This window comes from Nannospalax galili, unplaced genomic scaffold (assembly GCF_000622305.1).
Source record: "Nannospalax galili isolate Female #2095 unplaced genomic scaffold, S.galili_v1.0 scaffold1592, whole genome shotgun sequence".
Lineage (NCBI taxonomy): Eukaryota > Metazoa > Chordata > Mammalia > Rodentia > Spalacidae > Nannospalax > Nannospalax galili.
Genome location: NW_008331804.1, coordinates 46,631 through 54,296, shown reverse-complemented (window position 1 = coordinate 54,296; position 7,666 = coordinate 46,631). Strand labels below are relative to the sequence as shown.

The 7,666-nt window shown below is 40.7% G+C and overlaps 1 pseudogene; it reads right to left on the bottom strand.

Moving 5' to 3' along the window:
• The window catches only part of LOC108490501, a 20,211-nt pseudogene that overhangs the window by 11,039 nt on the left and 1,506 nt on the right, over window positions 1–7,666 (bottom strand).

The following is a 7,666-nucleotide window of genomic DNA, read 5'->3' as shown; positions in this document are numbered from 1 at the left end:
GCCCCATTCTATTTCCCTGTCTTCCCCAGGTACTCCAACTTTATAATACCAAGCTAAATACTTAAAGCTAGGATCCACACAAGAAGGAGGACATGTGACATTTGTCCTTCTGGTCTGGGTTATCTCATTTAGTATTTTTTTCCCATTCCATCTGCTTTACTGTAAAGTCCATAATTTCATTTTTCTTTACAGCTCCATGGAATTCCATTTAGTGTGTGTATCACATTTTCATGATCCAATCATCAGTCGATGCACATCTAGGCTAAGTGTATTCCCTAGTTGTGAACAGAGCAGCACTGATCGTGGTTGGGCAGGTGTTTCTGTAGAAGGATATAGAGCCATTTGGGTTTATACACAAGAGTAGTGTAGCTGGGTCATAAGGAATATGTAGAGTTTTGAGAAACCTCCAGGTGGCCACACTAGTTTACATTCCCACCGTTAGTGCATCAAATCTAAGATTTACTGTTGAAAAAATAAATAAATAAATAAAATCACCTGTGTCCTGCAATCCCAAGCAGAGATCAGAAGAGGGCGTCAGATTGCCTGGAACTGGAGCTACAGATGAGTGTTAGCCACCATGTGGGTGTTGGGAATTGAACCCGGGTTCTCTGCAAGAGCAGCCAGTGCTTTTAGCTGCTGAGCCATCTCCCCATCCCCTCTCAACTCTTTAAAGTGATCCTAGATTAATGGTCTCCCTAGGAACCTTTCTAGAAGACAGAATCTTAACTCCTCTGATGATATTGAGCAGCACACAATATAAAGTAATTGTAGTGACATTAACTGAATATAAGGAACAAGTTTCCAGCAAAATCCAACATAAAAAAACATACTTTGTAAAGGGATAAATAGAATTTCTTGGAAGGAAAACCATTGCTATTAAAACTGACTATGAAATTGACCACCTTAAGAGAGCAGAGACAGCTATACAGAATTGGTGAAATGAAATATATGTGAGAATATTCATAGTATGCCCCAGAAAGACAAAAAGATGAAAAATGTAGTGAATCCAAAAGTACAAAAGCATTCATTCATTGTCTTCTGATTTCTTGGGCTGCTGCTAAGAAACAAGGTTCCAGAGATACTGAGAACTCGGCAGATAGCCTTAGCGTGGCTGTTCTGGCCTCTGTCTGGCTTAGAAGCTGAGAACACAGCAGACCCCAGAGAGTACCTGGGTCTGGCCTCCCTGAGTAGATGGAATGCCACTGAAACTGGCCAATAGCCAATCGAAAACAGATGTTGCAGAGACCCAAAAGTATGGGAGGAAGATCGTTCACTCCTTCCACCCCCTACAAGGCTCAGGGACTTTTGTGGAAGAGGTTGGTGGAATGAATGTAAGAGCCAGAGGAAGGGGTGGAGTGTTAACTGGAAATGTCCTCCATCCACTATGATGGCAAGCTATAGTCACACCTCCTTCCCATGCTCAAAAAGGAGTCTAAGGAGGCATCAGGTACCCCTCCCACTCAACCAGTCAACCTTAGCTGCATGTGGGGGGAGGGGCAAAGGTCATATAAACTGAAAATACCAAAAGGCACCTCTTTTACCATTTTGTGGGGGCTGTTGGGAGGTCACAGGATCTGCATTTGAGTGTGGACTTTATGGTGCAGCTGTAATTGTGAGGCACCTAATATTCTGTAAATAAAGCGCTACAGAATGTAAGAGCCAGAGGAAGGGGTGGAGTGTTAACTGGAAATGTCCTCCATCCACTATGATGGCAAGCTATAGTCACACCTCCTTCCCATGCACAAAAAGGAGTCTAAGGAGGCATCAGGTACCCCTCCCACTCAACCAGTCAACCTTAGCTGCATGTGGGGGGAGGGGCAAAGGTCATATAAACTGAAAATACCAAAAGGCACCCCTTTTACCATTTTGTGGGGGCTGTTGGGAGGTCACAGGATCTGTATTTGAGTGTGGACTTTATGGTGCAGCTGTAATTGTGAGGCACCTAATCTGTGAATAAAGCACTATCGTGCTGAGGTCCTAACTCCGAGGCCCGGCCCATCCCAGTCCTTGTGTGGGGCAGGCGGTGGTCCAGGAGCTCCGGATCCAGGCGTAACCTTAGAAAGGTCCTCCGACCGTTCTGGGCTCCTTGGCCACTTTCTAACGCGTCGGTTTGTTTTGATTCTTTTTTTTTTCTTTTTTTGTCTCAAAAAGACCAAAATAAATAAATAAATAAATGAATAAATAAATAAAACATTTAAAAAAAGAAATAAGGTGCCAAAGGCTAGAGAGATGGCTCATCCATTAAGAGCTCTGACTGCTCTTGCAGAGGACCTGGGTTCAGCTCACAACACCAACATGACCGCTAAAAACTATCTGTAACTCCAATTCCAGGGAATCTGACACCCTCTTCTCAGCTTTGTGGGCATTGCAAGTATGAATGCACTGCATACATGCAGACAAGACACTCATACATGTAAAATAAAAGTAAATAATAATAAACAGTTTAAAAAAGGAATATGGTGTCAGTTTTATTTCTGTCTTTGTTTTATTTTCTTGAACATTTGTGAGCTTTTTTCCTGTTGTAAAATTTCTTACTGTCATTTCTTTTTAAAAAAATATTTTATTTACTATTTTAATTTTATGTGTATGAGTGTATTGTGTATTGCCTGTGGGCATGTAAGTGCACCTTGTGTATGCCATGCCTGTGGAGGTCAAAAGAGGGTGTTAGATCCCCTGGAACTGCAGTTACAGACAGTTGTTAGCCTCCATGTGGTCTGGGAAATGAATTCTGGTCCTCTGCAAGAGCAGCTAGTGCTTCCAACCACTGAGTCAGCTCTCCAGCCCTTACTGTCATTTCTGTATGTCATCTACTTTATTGGATTGGACACTTGGTGGGCCTTTCTATATAGAAACTCCATTTATAAAAAGAGTCAGACCGAGTTTGATATAAAACGTTTTATTCTATTACCTATATTTCCTGAGTGTAATCGTTTTGGTTTCCCATTTTATGGTCTTCTTTCAAATATCTGATGGTCTCTGGGTGTTTGTCAAAATTTAGAATGAAGCACAACAACATACATCAGGACATGCTGCAGCTGTTAGCTCTGTGTCAGTTGCCAAGTCTAGGTGAGTACTGTGCCTTGCTGCAGGACTACTGGTTTATGTTATTCCACTTTGAGCATCAACATATCAGAATCAATGGGTACTTCCTTGAGTTCATAAATTCCCCAGAGAAAGAATCTTGCTATTTGCTTCTTGGGAAGACTTAATCACCAGGCTGACTTGTTCAAAGCTGCTCTGACTTAATCTTCGAAGATGATTTCACCTCATTCTCTCTTTTTCTGGTGTTTCCTTCCTTCCTTCCACCAGGCTTCATTCTGTAGAACATAGTGTTCAGGTTCAACCTCCCAGTAGACAAAGATTGCTCATTTGCGAGGATGAGGGAAGAGCTCCATGGAATACAAGGTCATCTAAACTGTATCTTCCACAGGAGCTGCCCTATCTTTCTGCTCTCAGCCTACTTCCTCTCACTGCTGACACTTTTGGGAGTTTGGAAATTCACATCAACTGTTTTCTGAGCTCCCACCAACCATCTCCAACTCATTTTATAACTTGCTTTGCTCTTGTAGGTCAAATATTGCTTGGTCATTTTTTCACTTGCCTCCAAAGGCCAAATAATGACAATTATTTTTTCTTTCATGTTTATGCTTTTCAGAATACCATTTATTTAATTTTATTGGAATTTATAAGGAAAGAAAGTATGCAGATACATTCAATTTACCACGTTAAACCTTGGCTTATTGGAATTTCACCTTTCACATGTTTACTTTTTTGTTTCAGTTTTTGGGATGCATATTGTAAACATTATGAAATATGATTACTAATATTTCACATTTATGAAGACTTATACTTCCCCTTCTCTTTTGATGTGTTAATTTTAGAAGCATTCTAGATGCCTGCCTGGAAATACAGGACTCATTGCATTTGTAGAGATGTCACTATCCTACAGAACATTGATGGCAGGTGAAGAGGTTTTCCTCCCTCCTTGAAAGCAGTCCATAGCACTGCCCTCATATTTATATCTACAACTGGAAACTGTATTTCTTGAGGGACAGACTTATGCAGAAGTACCTCCCAAGTGCTGTTTTACTATTTTGATTAAAAAAAAATCCCCAAATGTCTCTTTTGTTTTACCCTAGAAATTTCCACTGTGACTACTCTTTTTTTTTCTTTCAAAGTGAACTAATGACTTGACTTAGTATACTGACAGAGCATTAGGTGTGTGGGTGAGTTACTTGTTTTCATTACTGTGAGTAACCTCAAAACTGTTGCTGCCCGCTGCCCCCATCCAAAGTTGCTCTAACATCACTGTGAAGCCCAAGGATAACGAAAACTTCAGGCATCTTGATTAGAGTGAATCCTCCTTGTATTGTGTTCTATTGTATGTATTATGTTGAGAGGGAGAGTCTGGATGTCTGGAATTTCATTGGTGGAATTGGGGTGGTAGGTTGGAAGGTTTTTCATAGCTGCAAGAAGTACACACATTGAGTTCTAAAGAAAGGGACATTAAAATCATGACCAAAACACACAATACTAGGGAAAGATTGTGATGTGTCCAAGAGAAACGTGTACACACAATGCTAGAAGGTGTGTGTGCATGTGCAACATGGGGTTACCCCAATGGCCAAGGTTATGGACTCCAAGCCTGGCAGTCCTTCCAGGTATTTTGAAAATGGTTTCTCATGGCTGAAGAAGGTCCATGAGATTTTAAAGATCAGATAAGATCATAATAGCAACAATGGTTTACTGAGTCCATTGGAAGAGAGCAAACGAGGAAACGGTAGGGCAAGGCTGAGGGGGGGTCCCTCCGGCATCTGGATGAATATGTTTGTGTGTTCCAACATCATCAATCATGCCTCAGGAAGAAGGGGCAGTCCAGGTTGGGCTGGTGGAGAACTTCAGGTGACACGCATGTAAAGTGTCCAGGTGTGTGTGCATATCAGGGGGAGTCCCAGTTGATATAAATTCAGTCTCAGCAGCAAGCTCTGGGCTGCAGCTCTTTGTGGTGTCATCCATCACGTCATGAGTTATGAGTCTGGGGCTCTGTTTGGAGACAGACAGACTCTGAAGCAAAGGATTGAAGGAAAGTTTTCCTCTGAGTGACCTCCAGTTAGCTGTTGAGCATGCAGGTTGGGTGGGGCTGGGAATGTCCGCGGTCTCACAACAGTCTAAACCCAGCTCACAGTTCCCTATTAGTGGGTGAACAAATCCAGTGTTTGGTGAATTCTGCTTCTCAATGATAGAAAGAGCTGACATCAAAGGCTCAAAATACAACATTGCTATGAACGCTTGGCCACCCCAAGCCAGTTATCCCTGTGGCAACTTTTCTGACATCTGCTTAAAACCCAAAAGGTCAGAAGGCCCTGCTTTCAAGGTCTGTATTTATTTGTATTGAAAATCAAGATCAAACGCGCTTTGGCTCTTCTCCATGGGAGTTTATTGCTCATAAGGAAATGGATTTGTATATATCCGGTATGTATGTTTTTACTATGGAAGAGTACATACAAAACTGGTATTAGTTCTTATTTCTGAGTAGAAAGACTAAGCAACCAGTTTGGGGAGAAGACTTCAATTACATGTTTTTCTTCTGAGCAAAAGCAAAATAAAATAAAAATTCATTGTTATTTACTATACTCATTTTTTTTTCAGAGCGTTTAATGGCATGAAATTGCATAAGCAGACGTGTTTTTTTATTGACTTTTTTGTGTATTTCGTACAGGACATCTCAATAAATCTTAATCATCTTTATACCACCTTCCTCACTGGCACCCTCCCATAGCCCCCCCCCCATTCATACATTCTGTCATTTATGTTAAGGCCTATTGTGTTAAGTTAGTGTCTCCAAATGTTCCTCAGTACAGGTTCATCTACTGAGGTCTAGGCATTCTATCTAGAGTCCCTCGCTTTAGGAAGATCAGCTCTTCCTCACCCAGTTGCCAATATTTCTTCAGCTAAGATTGGGGTCTGCTCTTCATTCCCCCAGTTCTTTGCTAGGTTTTTGTCTGTTTGAGTTTGCATGGGTCTTGTGCATGCTGACACCATTGCTGTAGGTTCATGTAAACAGGGTCCCAGGAGCCAGTGGGACTATTTCCCTATGGTCATGCACCTCCTCCCTGTTCTTACAATCTTTCTGCCCCCTCTTCTGCAGTGGTCCCTGAGCCCTGGGTGGGTGGATTTTAATAATAGGAGTCCTGTTCATTCCCACACTCTGCAGACACTTATTCTATGTGCTTTGGCCATTTGTGACCTTTTGTGTTTCTGACCCTCTGTTGCACGAAGGAGCTACACTGATGTGAGTTGAAAGATGCATTAGTGTTCTCTTCTTCCCTTGTTCTATGTTTGATGAGGGTTGTAGACATTTCATCCTAGATGTGCCACTTAGACTTGGGACATTTACAATCTGTGTGTAACCAGTTGTGGAACTCTAAAAATCTCTGTTGAAAAGAACCTTTTTTTTGTCTTTTTGAGACAGGGTCTCCCTGAAGCCACAGCTGGCCTGGAACTCACTATGTAGACCAGGCTGGCCTTAAACTCACAGAGATTCACCTGATTCTGCCTCCCAGTGCTGGGATTAAAGGTATGCACCACCATGCCCAGCTCCATAAACTTCTTTGATGGGCAGTGACTGGGTTACTTGTATATAAATTTAAGGACTGATATTTTGTACCAAATAAGAAATTTCATTTGTCCAGGGATGTGACAGCTTTGGAGTTTTCTCTAAGATCTATGACCTCTCCAGCTATGTGTATTTGGATAGGTTTACCAGTACCACACGTGAGTTTCCTCCCATTGAGTGGGCTTTAAGTCCAATTAGGTAGCTGTTGATTACCCCCAAAATAAAAGTGCCACTACCCACAGTAATGTTGTTTGCTGTGCTGGTCGTTGATGTGGTTTTTAGGCCTTGAAGCTGAGGTTGGAATATAAATTGATGTTTAGGGGCGGTGGCTTCCAGGTCAGTCTCAGCTCTGTTGCTCCAAATCCTGTATCTGAAGTATGCCCTGTCTTCAGCAATAGAGTCTTACCATCAAGTTCTGGGGGGTCTCCCACGTATTCTACACCTCTCATGTCTCTTCACAGCACTCTTAATGCTGTCATTATTTGATTGGTCTGTTACAATTGTTATTACCACACTTCAGATACAATGCTTAGAAAGATATATGTGAATATTGTATGTTCAAGGTCACAGTTTAAGACATATTTATTTAATCAATGAATTAATCTTTAAATTTATTAAGATTATTTCCAATTTAAACAAACAAAAGAAGATATCTTTTAGAATTTTGTAAATTAGTAATTAATTTTCATTTTAAATGCTGTAAAGAAAAACTAAGAGACTCTTTAAGAGAAGATCTAATAAAATATCTCAATTTTGGATTCATAAAAATGTCCCATATTGAACTAACATATTGGTGAATATATGGCTCTAAAATGAAAAAAATCTGTAAATCTATAATGTATAGTCTATTGATATGGACATAGTATTTGGATGACTTCCACTGGGCTGAAAAATTTCTGAAACAAATCTATGATAGTCAGACCCATATAACATTAAAAAATTAGCCATGTTGTGTAAGAGCAAAATAGTACAACAAGTATATAATAAAGTTAGCAAAACTTTGAAATAACAGATCACTTTACCTTGTTTAGTATCACAGTAGCTAATATT